Here is a 14,374-nt window from a genome sequence, read left to right on the forward strand (position 1 = left end):
GACTCAGATACACACCTTAAGATGTTTTGGAAAACTAGTTATATGAATGGAAGTAACAGGCCCCAAATATATTGAACTAAATACACATTTCAAGATGAAAAATAGCAGGAAGTCTTGTTTTTAAAAGGGTGGGAATCATTCATTGTGAGAAATGTCTCTACCCATCTTCACCAATACACAGTCACTCCAAATTTCTGAAATTAATAATTTACTATGTCCTTAATGAGTACAAAACAGCAGTAAAATAGACATTGCCATATTCTTCCCCAGTGGGAGGGGAGTGAGGGATGCAGGACATCATAAGAATTACTAAAATTTTCTAAATGGAGATTAATTTTAAATGTAGAAAAAAAACCAAAATATAAATTAAGGAGTAAAAAGAAAAGTATAAAACATCTGAAAATGCATTACACATTGGAAGGGAGCAACTGAAAGAAAAAAAAAACACAACAGAAATAATATGAGAAAAGTTAACTTAGCTCATTTGTGGGGACTGGATTAATTTAAGCAGGCCAGTACGAGCGTAACTCTTGAACAGCAAGGGAGATTTCCCATCTCTGTGGACTGAAGCTGAGTGCTTCTCTACATGCTACCAACTTTGAATCTCTCCACACACAGAGTGACAGAACCATGAGCCATAGGTGCATCATCAGATAATCACAGCGACAGGTCATCACAGAATTTTCAGAGTGAATCTGTTCTCCAAGTTGTGAGGTCCAACTGCTACTATTTAGACACATATATTTTTACATGAATACATGTGTCAGTTAAGAACAAATGTTTTGCTTTAAAAACTGAATCCTGGGTCATATATAAGAAAAATGAGTCACCACGTACAGTTGATCCTCAATTAGATTAACAGCTGATTTCTCATCCAAAAACATGGAAGCCAGAAGGCAGTTGGATGACATTCCAAGTATTGAAATAAAAGTGTCAGTCAAAAATTCCTTATCTAGCAAAACTATCCTTCAAAAATGAATGAGAAATTAAGACATTCCCAGATAGGCAAAACATTAAGGAATTCATTGCTAGTAAACTTCCTTTGTAAGAAATGTTAAATGGAGTCATTCAGGCTGAAATGAAAGTATACTAGAGTGGAACTGAAATCCCCATGAAGGAATAAAGAATGCTGTAAAGGTTATGTAGTTAAATATAAAAGTTAGTGTTAGTATAAATTTGTTTTTTATTAAGCAGTTTTATTGAGATATAGACACATACCATATGATCTATACAAAGTGAATGATCAAAGTCTTTTACTATAATCACTACAAAAAATTTTAGAAAAATGTTATTATTCCAAAATGAAAAACTCCACACCCCTTAGCAGTCCTTCCCCAGCCCTAAATAAGCACTAATCTAATTTTTTCTTTATAAATTGATTTATATTTATATTTTATATAAATGAAATAAAAATATGTAGTATTTTGTGTCTGTTTTTATCACTAGCATAACTTTTTTGGTCTGATATTAACATCTTGTAGTATTAACATACATTTGGGGAAAGTGGATTTAGCCCTATGGTAGGGTGTCCACCTACCACATGGGAGGTCTGCGGTTCAAACCCCGGACCTCCTTGACCCATGTGGAGCTGGTCCATGTGCAGTGCTGATGCGTGCAATGAGTGCCCTGCCACGCAGGGGTGTCCCCGTGTAGGGGAGCCCCATGCACAAGGAGTGCACCCTATAAGGAGAGCCACCCAGCATGAAAGAAAGTGCAGCCTGCCCAAGAATGGTGCCACACATTCAGAGAGCTGACACAACAAGATGATGCAACAAAAAGAAACACAGATTCCTGGTGCCACTGATAAGGATAGAAGTGGTCACAGAAGAACACACAGTGAATGGACACAGAGAGCAGACAACCGGGGGGGGGGGGGAGGTGAAGGGGAGAGAAATAAATAAAAAATAAATCTTTAAAAAAAAGAAAAAATGGGAAACGGACTTTGGCCCAGTGGTTAGGGCGTCCATCTACCATATGGGAGGTCCGCGGTTCAAACCCCGGGCCTCCTTGACCCGTGTGGAGCTGGCCATGCGCAGCGCTGATGCGTGCAAGGAGTGCCGTGCCACGCAGGGTGTCCCCCGCGTGGGGGAGCCCCACGCGCAAGGAGTGCGCCCATGAGGAAAGCCGCCCAGCGTGAAAAGAAAGAGCAGCCTGCCCAGGAATGGCGCCGCCCACACTTCCCGTGCCGCTGACGACAACAGAAGTGGACAAAGAAACAAGACGCAGCAAATAGACACCAAGAACAGACAACCAGGGGAGGGGGGGAAATTAAATAAATAAATAAATCTTTAAAAAAACTAAAAAAAATAAAAAAGAAAAAATTAAAAAAAAGAAAAAAAATACGTTTGTTCAGTTTCAAAGAAAGTCTTACATATGCAATTTTACTCATTCATATTTCACACCAAAAAAATTCTATTTTTTTTGGTGTTTTTTTTAATGGCAATCCCATAAAATAATAGTTTTGATTATAGGTTTATTGGGACAAAATGCATAAAGATGTAATTTGTGACAATAACAATATAAATAGGGGACAGAGCCATATAGGGAAAAATTTTTGAATATGGTATTATGGTACTAATTTGAACTAGACTGTTATAAATTAAATGTTCATTGCAAGTCCAAGGTCAACACTACCAAAATAATTAAAAAACATTGTAGGGAAGTAGGGAAGCAGATTTGGCCCAGTGGTTAGGGCATCCGTCTACCACATGGGAGGTCTGCAGTTCAAACCCTGGGCCTCCTTGACCCATATGGAGCTGGCCCATGCACAGCATTGATACGTGCAAGGAGTGCTGTGCCATGCACAGTGCTGATGTGTGCAAGGAGTGCCATGCCACGCAGGGGTGTCCCCGTGCAGGGAAGCCCCACGCACAAGGAGTGCGCCCCATAGGGAGAGCTGCCCAGCATGAAAGAAAGTTAAGCCTGCCCAGGAATGGCGCTGCACACACAGAGAGCTGACACAACAAAAAGAAACACAGATTCCTGTGCTGCTGACAACAACAGAAGCGGACAAAGAAGAACACGCAGCAAACAGACACAGAGAAGAGACAACTGGGGAGGGAGGGGGGAGGGGAGAGAAATAAATAAATCTTTTTAAAAAGTTGTAAAATAAATGACAAGAAAATTTAAATTGTACATTAGCAAAGTGGTAATGGGGATTGATGTACAAAAATGATATGACATAAAAAGTTAATAGCAATATACAGAAGTCCTTCATTACCAATAATTAAATTAAATGGAAATAAAATAGACAGATTGGCAGAATGGATAAAAAGCAATGATTCAACTATAGGCTGTCTTTAGGAGATTCTCTTTTAGATTTAAAGACACATAAAGGTTAAAAATGAAAGGTTGGAGTAGATATTCAATGCAAATAGTATTCCCCCCCAAAAAAATTTGGAGTGGATGTTCTAATATCACTCAAAATGGATTTTGAATAAGAATGTTGAAAGAGACAAAGACAACATCACCGAAATAGAAGCAGCAAAGCCTCACACAACTGCAGAAAAAAAGAGACATTTCAAGAGTATAAACATGGAGACTTCAATACTCCTCTTTTAATAATGGATATATCAAGTTGACAGAAGATAGGCAAGGCAATAGAGGACTTGAACAACATTATATCACATACAGACCTAACAGTCACCTATATATTACTTCCCCCAACCACACCAGAATATGAATTCTTCTCAAGTGCACAGAAAACATTCTCTAGGATAGGTCATATGGTAAGGCTGCAAATTAAGCCTCAATACACTTTTTAAAAAAGTATAATCAGACATTTATTGCTCCTTACAGTTTTCTTCAAATGTTACACAAATGGCAAAAGGTAAAGTACATACATATCAGCAAAATGGCACTGTATCCCAAAGCTCTTCCTCATGTACAAAGATACAGATAATGCAGAGGTGCAATAATTCTTAGTCTTCAAACCCACTAATAAATTGTATTCACATTTGCTATGTTTACCATGCCTACTTCTAAGTATAATATTAGGATCAAATGAGATACCTATTACTTGTAAAAATACTTTGACAAAATCTTACTGCAAATAACTATGCGGAATTATTTTAAAATGTCTGTATATTAAGACATTCTTCAGAATTCAAAAGAGAAGGCAGGGAAGTGGATTTGGCTCAAATGATAGAGTGTTGGCTTACACATGGAAGGTCCAGAGTTCAAACCCACAGCCTCCTGACCCATGTGGTGAGCTGGCCTATGTGCAGTGCTGATGCACGCAAGGAGTGCTGTTCCATGCAGGGGTGCCCCCGTGTAGGGGGAACATGTGCAAGGAGTGCACCCTGTAAGGAGAGCCACCCCGTGTGAAAAAAGCACAGCCTGCCTGGGAGTAGCACCGCACACACCGAGAGCAGACACAGCAAGATGATGCAACAAAAAACAAAGAGATGCAGTTTCCAAGTGCCGCTGGATAATGCAAGCGGACGCAGTAGAACACACAGCAAATGGACACAGAGCAGACAGTGGGAGGAGGAAGGGGAGAGAAATAAATAAAAAATAAATCTTTTTAAAAATTATATATTAATACAATAATATCAGTACCACTTCAGTTTGAAATACGTTCTTCTATTTTAATTGTCACTTAGTAAAGAGATTCAACTTCACTATCCATTACCTTTTAATATATCTCCTATCATAATAGATAAGGGTTACATGATCAAGTAATTTAAATGAAATAAAATTATATTTTTACTTTATCATCTTTACATATATTATAACAGCATCTTAGAAAATAGGCGTTATAAGTTTTCACAAAGAAAAGGTGTTGACTAATTTTGTGGTATTAAGTAATTAGCCTACTTAGTACAATTTTTAAGGAAGGCCGAGTGATTAGTTTGATGAAGGAAACTATATGTCTCTATGTTTTATCAAAATTCTCTATTTTACAAGTTTAAGTAGAGAATTTTATAGCAGGATATGCCAGAAAGTGATTTTTAACACTGAACTAGTTATATATTAATTCCTTATCTGATAAACAGATTTACCATTGCCTTCTCTTTTTTTAAATAAAAAATTTTTTTAAAGATTTATTTTTCATTTCTCTCCCTCTGCCCCTGCTCCCTCAGTTGTCTGCTCTCTGTGTCCATTCACTGTTTGTTCTTCTGTGTCCACTTGCATTCTTGTCAGTGGCACTGGGAAACTGCATCTCTTATTTTTTGTGTCATCTTGCTGCATCAGCTCTCCATGTGTGCAGCACCACTTCTGGGCAGACTGCACTTTTTCACTCGGATAACATTGGAGGAATGATCAAGGGTATATTGCCATCCTCTCCAATCAATCATTTGATCAATTAAATGATCCATCCTATTCAAGGAGCTTCTGTCGGGGCCTAAGGTTGTATGGGATCATGTGGGAGAGAGCAATAACTAAACCCACAAATCTCTGCCTGCTATGACCTTAGTTACTTGAGTGACATTTTGTTCTCACAACAACCCTATAGGTTTCCTAACCTATTAGAGAGGTTGAACTTGAGATTAGGGATAAAGTCACTTGTCCAGAGATCTTAAGTTTGTAAGTGAGGCAACAAGGATTCTGCAGTGAGTGTGTCCACATACATAAATGGAAACTTCCAGGGTTTGCACCAAGTCTTGGAAGGACTAGGAGGGAAGGATGCTTGTGCAGGGCTGAGGAAAGGTACTAGGGATGGGGATGAGTGGAATACAGGGGACAGGGCTTCATTGGCTGGATCAGTGGGTTCTCAGAGGAGCATTGACCCTTAGCCCTGCTGCTCAGAGCTCTGATCTAGGCCTGTTCACTTCCAGGAGACTTGGTCAGCAGGACTGCGAGAGCCAGTGTATGAAGGAAGCCACCAGCCTCTTCACACGCATCCTCCAGAAACCATGCCAAGCCCTGGTGCAGCTGGGAACAAACCTCTTTCAAATGGAAGCAAATTCAGGTGTTATTCCTAGTCTCAGGATTTGGACTTTCAGCAGAGTTGAGACTGAAAATATGTTCAAGGATATGCTTCCCAGCTGCACTTCTGCACGACACAGGAAACATGCAGTAAGCCGAGGAGAACTATTTTTTTTACCTCAACCAACCCTGGGTGTGCCTTTAAACCAGGAGTAAACAGTGAGGACAGAGCCTGAAGGTGCTGCTATAAGACCTGGAAGTGCCAAGGGAGAGGCCCTAGTTCTCATCCACCTCCTGACACTCACTAAAAGAACTTTGACAGGTTCTGGTGTGAGCCTATCAGAAACTGTGTCCAACTAGATCCCCATGTAAGTCAAAAGCAAAGCCCAATCCACCATCTCTCCTGCTCAAGTCCTAGGAGATACCAATCAAAGCATACCAAAGGCTGTGATCTTTGACAGGCACAGGAAAGAGCACTCTTTAAACAGCATAGCAAGAAAAGAGGATTGCAAGTTCAGCACACCTCAAATCCATGGACATATTATGCCTTACTATTACCATTATATTGGAAAAATATGACAACATGAAAATAATGTAACAAACCTCCACATGTATTTCCTTTGTCTTTCTGATTTCATACCTCTTTTCCTTAGTCTCCTAGTGGCAATATAGCCTCACTGCCTCTGGGTACCCACCCCCATTGGATCCCACCTTGTGTTACCCACCTGGAGTGTCTTCAGCATCACTGCTACTGCATTGATGTTTCCCATCAACTAGCTGATCTTTAGAAACACAAACATGAGTAAGGAAGTTATTAGAGAGAGTGCCGCACACATTCCTCCCTTCTCCATTGAGCTCACGCTGGTTCACTCCAGATCTCCAACTGCCCTTTCCCCTGGGGTGCCATGCCTTCCCTGGGCTCTATGCATTAGATTCCTTCAATACGACATTGTGAGAGGAGTTCAAGGAATCCTCTTCCAATCTCACTTCCCCATTTTCAGAAGATCATTATAGGTTTCATTTCAAATCTTCTCAATCTCAGGTTCCAGGTGTTATGGACACACTTTCAAGGAGCACTTAAAGGAACAGACCCTGTGCTGGGCCCAGAGTACCTTCTCAAGAGAAAATGGAGATATTCTGTCTGGATTGTCCAATATGGTAGCTACTAGTACAGATAGCTATAGGACACTTGAAATGTGGCTACAAGTGGAATGTGATGCCCTCCTTATGTGGTGCTTGGTAACAAAGGTTAAAATCACATTTGAGTGAGGCAGGTGTAGCTCGGGCAATTGGCTGCCCACCTGCCACAAGGCAGGTTCCAGATTCGGTTCTGGTGCCTCCTAGGGAGGGGGCAGGCTGGTGTGGTGGGCTGGCTTTGCTGATGTAGGATGGTGCAGCGGGGACACACAATGAGGGAGCAAGGTGGGAGGTGCGGTGGGTTGGAGCAAAGGTGTCTGAGATGATGGGACAGGGCCCTCCCCTTCAGGAAGTCCCAGGTTCTGTTCCTGGTGCCTCCAAAAAGAAAGAAGACTAGCAGACACAGAGAGCAGACAGCAAGGTTGAACAACAAAGGTAGTGGGAGAGAAATAAATGGATGAAATGAATCTTTTTTTTTTTTTTTAATCACATTTGATGCCAAACTTACAGTGGAAGTTAAAAGTTTCTCACTGGCAATAGAGTAGTGAAAAAAACTGTTTGGGATTCAGAATCAAAGGTCCTAATCTCCAGCTACCACTACCTCATTCTTTGGCTCTGTGACCTGCATTATTCATTCAAACCTCCCTTTTTTCATATGTCAAATAGACTGATATGTCTGCATTTTAATATCATGACCAATCAAAATGCCACGGGGGTAAAGGAAATGCCTACCCAGATATGAGATTTATTAATACATGAGGTTACTATTGATCCAGTAGCAAGGATTTTGAAATATGGTTTTGTCCATAAGCAAATTAATGTATAGAGGCAGAAAATGGATTAATGGCTGGGTATGGGGGATGGGGAGATATTGCTTGATTGAGTGGAGTTTTTGTCTCGGTTGATGAAAAAATTTCTGTAATGAATGGAGGTGATGGTAGCACAACATTGTGAATATATTAATGCCACTCAATTGTACACTTGAAAGTGGGTAAAAATGGGAAATTTTGATTTGTATATGTATTACCACAATAGCTACCCCTTCCCCCCCAAAAAAAAACAAAAACAAAAACAAACAAACCATCTTAGAATGTTTTGGTGTAGTGATATGATTTAGAATTTTTTCCAGGTTTATTGAAATATATGTGACATGCAATAAGCAGCTCATATTTAAAGTGTAGAATTTGATTAATTCCCCCATGAAGCAATGATGGAGGGATTTTTTATTTGAAAGGTTACCACTAGCAATTTGTGCTGTCTTAGAGGGATATTAATTCACAGAAACACTCAAACACACACAGTCACAAGTACACAACATAGATACCCTCCATCCCTGAAGCACACAACCACACTCCACCTAAAGAGGACACAGTTGCTTACTGTAGATCATGGTCATAGTCCTTTACCTGAAAATTGAGTCGTTTTCAACCCACCTCAAGCCTTATTCCCACTGGAGCTGGAAGTGTGCCTTTCTAGACTAGATCCAAAAGTAAGTCCCAGTTTTACAATTACTTAGAATTTTCCCTAGCAAGTGTTTGATTCCAGAATACATACCATATTTGGTTGCTCTTGGAGCCACCTGCAATTAGAGAAAAAACATTACGAAGGTAAGATCATACTGTGTAGTGTTTGCTCAGGTCATTTGCTGTCTTGGTGCCTTTAGAAAAGGAGATAGGAAACCATAGTCAAGTCAGAGGCCCTGTGACAGAAAACGATTATGTTCTTAAATGAATCTATTCCTGTGGGTATGGTACCCTTTGATTCATCAGATTCACTTTATTTATTTTTCTTTTTTTCTTCTTCTTTATTTTCTTTCAAATGTTACATTAAAGAAATATGAGGTCCCCATATATCCCCCATCCCACCCACCCAACCCCTCCCACATGAACAACCTCTTCCATCGTCACAGCACATTCACTGCACCTGGTGAACACATTCTGGAGCACTCCTGCACCACATGGACAGTGGTCCACATTGTAGTCCATACTCTCTCCCAGTCCACCCAGTGGGCCACAGCAGGACACACAACATCAGCATCCATCCCTGCAGCACCACCCAGGACAACTCCAAATCCTGAAAATGCCCCCACACCATATCTCTTCTTCCATCTCCCTACTGTCAGCAGCCACCGTGGCCACCCTCTCCACGTCACTATTACAGTTTCTTCCCTTACTAATCACAATAGTTCCCCAGCAGAACACCAGTTAGTCCACTCCAATCCATACTCTATTCATCCATCCTGTGGACCCTGGGATGGTTATGTCCAGTCCCCCTCTACATTAAAAGGGGCCTTAGATTCCACATGGATGATGGATGCAATTCTCCTACTTGGAGCTGTAGGCACTCTTGGCTCCCTGGTGTGGTGGTTGATATTGCCTTTGATTGGACTATGTCAGTGAGGCATGACTCAGGTTGAGTCTCTTCCCTCTTGCTTGGTCTTATATAAACAGAGACACATAGAGAGAGACACCAGAAAAGGGAGCTCCACCATTTTGATCTGGCCAAGTGAGTCTAATAACTCCAGGTTTGCCCACAGTTGAGCTCAAGGAGGGAAGCCCTGAGAGGCTCAAGGAACTGAGGCACAGGGAGAGATGTCTGCTCATTCACAGCTGAGTTCAAGGAGAAAATAGAGACTTTCAGGCTCACCTCCTGATTGCCATGTGGCAAGAAGCCAGGATTAACAGTAGCTACTATGGTGGGGAAGCATCTCGAATGGAGCCTGGACTTGGACATTTCATAGTCTTGGAACTGTAAGCTTTTACCCCAAATAGGTCCCCTTTATAAAAGCCAACACCTTCATGGTACTTTGCATTGGCAGCCCTTTGGCACATTAAGACAGGCCCCAAGAACAAATGCAATGGATACCTGAAGAAAAGTCTTGAGAATTTCCTGGATGATGTATCTCTCCAGTCCATTTTGGTTGGCAATTACAAAATTCTTAACCCAGGGAGGAAAATTGCTAGTTAGGAAAGGCCCTCTACCATATAGTTTCTAACCTGATGCTGCCATTTGCCATCTTGAATCAGGGAATAGTTGGTAAGAATCTCCCAATGAACACATCCCCCACCATGGAAATAGTTTATATAATCTATAGTATAAATTGTCCCATATTCTTCTCCATATTTGATTAAAAAGTAAGAAGCCAGGAAGCAACAATTATTCCTCAGACAAAGAAAAGCAACACTGCCTTTGCCTCTTCATCTGCCCTTTCACTTTGAAGCTTCTCCATCAGATCCACCAGAGGACCTAGGAGGACACAGAGGAGCTGTTAGTACATTGGAGGTGCGGCTCATAAACTCTGCATGGAACTTTGCTTGACTTGGACTGGGAGACCTGGCCTTAGTCCTCACTTGTATGGAGATTTAGAGCAGAATGCTGTAAGTGTTCCTGTGTAGGGTAAAATTCTGTTTCTGCTTGTAAAAATTTGGAAGTCAGGAAAATTTGTCTCTACATTTAGGCCTCCGATTTTATCACTGAAACCCCACTCTTCATATTCTCTAGGGCCTAGTGGCTCAGAGCACAGAGCTTTGAGCACCTGGCCTCAGCCTCTGAGGAGTAGTGGGGTGGCTGGGGAGCCCCCTTTGGTATGGCCTCCTGCCTGTCAGGTGTCAGATGGGTGGTGCTGCCCTAGGGCAACAGACTTTCTAAATAACCAACCTGCATTCCCGCGAGCTACCAGAGAGGGTGCTGGGGGCCTGCCCTTCTGGTAGGAAAACGGTTTCCCCTCCAGGAAGAGGGAGGGGCCTCCATGGCTCAGATGCTCTGGTTAGGTGTAGCAGGTTAGGGGCAGAGCCTATGTGGAGTGGGATCAGGGTCTGACCCTTGCTCCCATGATGCTCAGTGGCAAGCTGCAGGCATTGGCAGTTGGAAGCTGTTGGTGGCTGTGTCTCAGATTCCTAGTCATCCTGAAGTCTGTGGCCTGGGGATGTTTGTGGTGCATGTTAGTCCTGTGCACTGAGCGGGGAACAAACCCTTCTGCTGTGTTTGTTATCCTTTAATACTCTGAGACCACCCACCCCTCCCCCCAGCATTCTTGACTGGAGTAGGAGTTGGTGTATATGTCTGCCTTGGACCCTGAGGGGAACTCCAGATCACTGGTTTGTAAATTAACAGACTTCCATGGACTGGATTATCACAGAGGCATTAATCAGATAGAGTAGTTCCAGGATCATTGTATATTCCCATTTTCCTAGGGCAGTCCTGGTTTATGCTTATTGTTCTACCTATTTGTTTTTGCTTTTGTTTGTGTTTTTTGGAGGTACAGGGGATTGAACTCAGGAACTGTACATGGGAAACAGATGCTCAACCACTTGGGCTACATTTCTTCCATATTTTGTTTTGTTTTAGGAGGCACAGGAACCAAACAACTACCTTCCCTGTGAGAAGCGGTGCTCAACCATTTGACCCACATCGGCTACCCATCCTCTTATATTCAGTGTTATCCCCTTCCACTAAGAGTGTCCTGATTTGACTTTATGTTGTATGGTCATGCTACTAGGTTTATTATTGAAATTTCTCTAAGGAAGGTTGACTAAATGACTGAATAACTTATTAACTTAAGTAAAAAAATTAAAAATGCACAAAAAATAGGATGTACAATCAGACACAGAAATATATGCTTGTACCTGGCTGGCCTCTTCATGTAAGGGGATGTAAGAAATTGTAAATGGGTGTCTGGGAGAGGGTAGAACTGAGGGAACAGGCTGGAGGAGAGGGAGGCTTACTTTATTTGTGTACCTTTTTCAACCTTTGATTTGCTTTTTATTAACATAAGCATGTGTTTCTTTTCCACAAAATACACCTTAATAATAACAAAGATTGTGGGAAACGGGGTTTACACCAAACATAGGAAGTATGGCCTGTGATGTGAATTGTCCTTCCAGGAGGACCCTAGTCAGCTGGACATACCCAGACAATGGGACAAAATGTGGATGAAAGGGGAAATTTTAGGTTGTATATATATTACTAGAATAAAAATTTTAAAGGAAGCACAGAACTGTACAATACAAAGAGTGGGCCCTGATGTGAACCATGGATGATAGTTAAGAGTACAAGTATAAAAGTGTTCTTTCCTCAGTTGTAATAACTGTAGCACACTAATAGGTGTTAGTAGGGTGGTGTAAGGGACGTCTATTTTATGTATGGTTTTTGTTTAAACCTATATCTTCTCTAATAAAAAATAAGAATCTATTGCCTAATACAAGGTCCTGGGAACATTTCCCTATGTGTCCTTCTGAGAGTTTGATAGTTTTAGTTATTATGTGTAGGTCATTTATCTATTTTCAGTTGATTTTTGTGTATGGTATGTTCAGTTTTATTCTTTTGCATATGGATATCCATTTTTCCCAGTACTGTTTGTTGAAGAGAGTGTTCTTTTCCCTTTGAGTTGACTTAGCACACTTGTCAAAAATTAATTGGACATCGATGAGTAGGTTTCTTTCTACACTCATAATTCTGTTCAATTGGTCTTATGTGTATGTCTTTCCTCATCCTGTATCATATTTTTTTGATTACTGCAGCTTTGTAATATGTTTTGAAATTGGGAAGTATGAGTCCTCCATCTTTGTTCCTTTTCAAGGTGGTTTTGACTATTCGGAGTTCCTTGCTGTTGAATGTGCATTTGATGATTAGCTTTTCCATTTTTCTGGAGAAGGCTGTTGAAATTTTTATTGGAATTCCATTAGATCTGTAGATAGTTTTATATGATATTAACATCTTAATGATAGTAAGTCTTCCAATCCATGAGCATGAACTATCTTTCTACTTATTTAGGTCTTCTTTAATTTCTTTTAGTAATAATTAATAGTTTTCTACCTACAAGTCCTTTACATTCTTGGTTAAATTTATTCATGTTTATTTTAATCTTTTGGTTGCTATTGTAAATGTGATTGTTTTCTTGATTCCCTTTTTGGATTGTTCAAATCCATCTGTAGAAATGGCACTGATTTTTGTATATTGATTTTGTATGCCACCACTTTGCTGAATCTCCTTCATTTTTGAAGGGTGATTTTTCTAGATAGAGAATTCTTGGTTTGACTTATTTTTTTTTTCATGATTTAAATAAAATATGCAATCCCACTGCCTTCTGGCCTCCATTGATTCTGATGAGAAATCAGCAGTTAATCTTATTGAAGATCCCTTGTATGTGATGAGTTTCTTCTTTTGTGCTAAAATCCCTCTTCATTTGGTTTTTGATGATTTGAATGCAATGTGTGGATCTCTTTGAATCTATCCTGCTTGGATTTTGTTGAGCATTGTGTGTATAGATTCATGTCTTTCATCAGAATTGGGAAGTTTGAACCATTATTTCATCAAATAATTTTTCTTCCTCTTTCTCTCTTCTCCTCTTCTTCTCCTCTCATATGCTGTATATGTTCTGAAATGCTTTAAAATAATTGCATTCTTATCTATTCGGATGTAGTGGAGACACTACACAGTTTGCCATTTGGGGTCAACCCAAATTGGGTGGAATTCTTTGGGTTTGGTATCAGCCATTGTTTAGAGTAGATAGACCCAAACTTATATGTATCTAGCATCTGGAATTACTAGTTTGGTGATTTTAGACAAATTACTTGAGATCTTTGTGCCTATTCCTTACTTGTAAAAGTGAGGATATTTAAAAAAAACTAACATCAGAGGATGGTTGTGAAAGTTATAGCCTTTTTAAAAATTATTAACTAATTTTAGTTTATTTCTCCTACCTAATGGTCTCCATTCATCTTTATTCCTGACAACGGGAAGCGCTATATTTGGGCGGTCATGATTTTTTAAAGGAGGGTGACAAGAATTACACAGGAATAAATTATATCCAAGACATGTCATTTTCCTTCATTACAGAGAAGTGAGTTTTCTTTCCTTGTTTGCCTCAGCCCAGGAAACTTGATGCCAGTCCCAAACTCTCTAGGTGAGGTGCAGTGTTTATGGATGATTTGCCTAAGTTGGAACTAAAAGGTAAAGAACCCCCCAAAAAGAAAATGCTACACTAAAAAATGCTAAATGAGTAGAGTGTGAATTCCTAGTGTATCTTATGAATGAACCACATGTACCAAGGGCAGAGAAGTAGGTGAGACAGAACTGATCCAATAGGTAAAAATAACTCTCCTTTTTGTTCTCTGTCCTCAGCCCATTTTATCCTTGGTTCCCATCCCTTGAACTCAAACCATATTTTCCATCAAGTTGTGCTCCTTTCCACACTGCAGTAGATGACTTACTCAAGACCTTAAAATGGTTATGTCTGGCTTAAGTCTCATTTAATATATTACAACTCATACAAGTCAGTGTGTTCTCTACAATTGATTTACAGAGCATAGATGCATGAGAATTACATAAAGGAACAAGTACAGGATTTTATTCATCAAATATATAG

Source organism: Dasypus novemcinctus, chromosome 19 (genome assembly GCF_030445035.2).
Source record: "Dasypus novemcinctus isolate mDasNov1 chromosome 19, mDasNov1.1.hap2, whole genome shotgun sequence".
In the NCBI taxonomy this organism is placed as follows: Eukaryota; Metazoa; Chordata; class Mammalia; order Cingulata; family Dasypodidae; genus Dasypus; species Dasypus novemcinctus.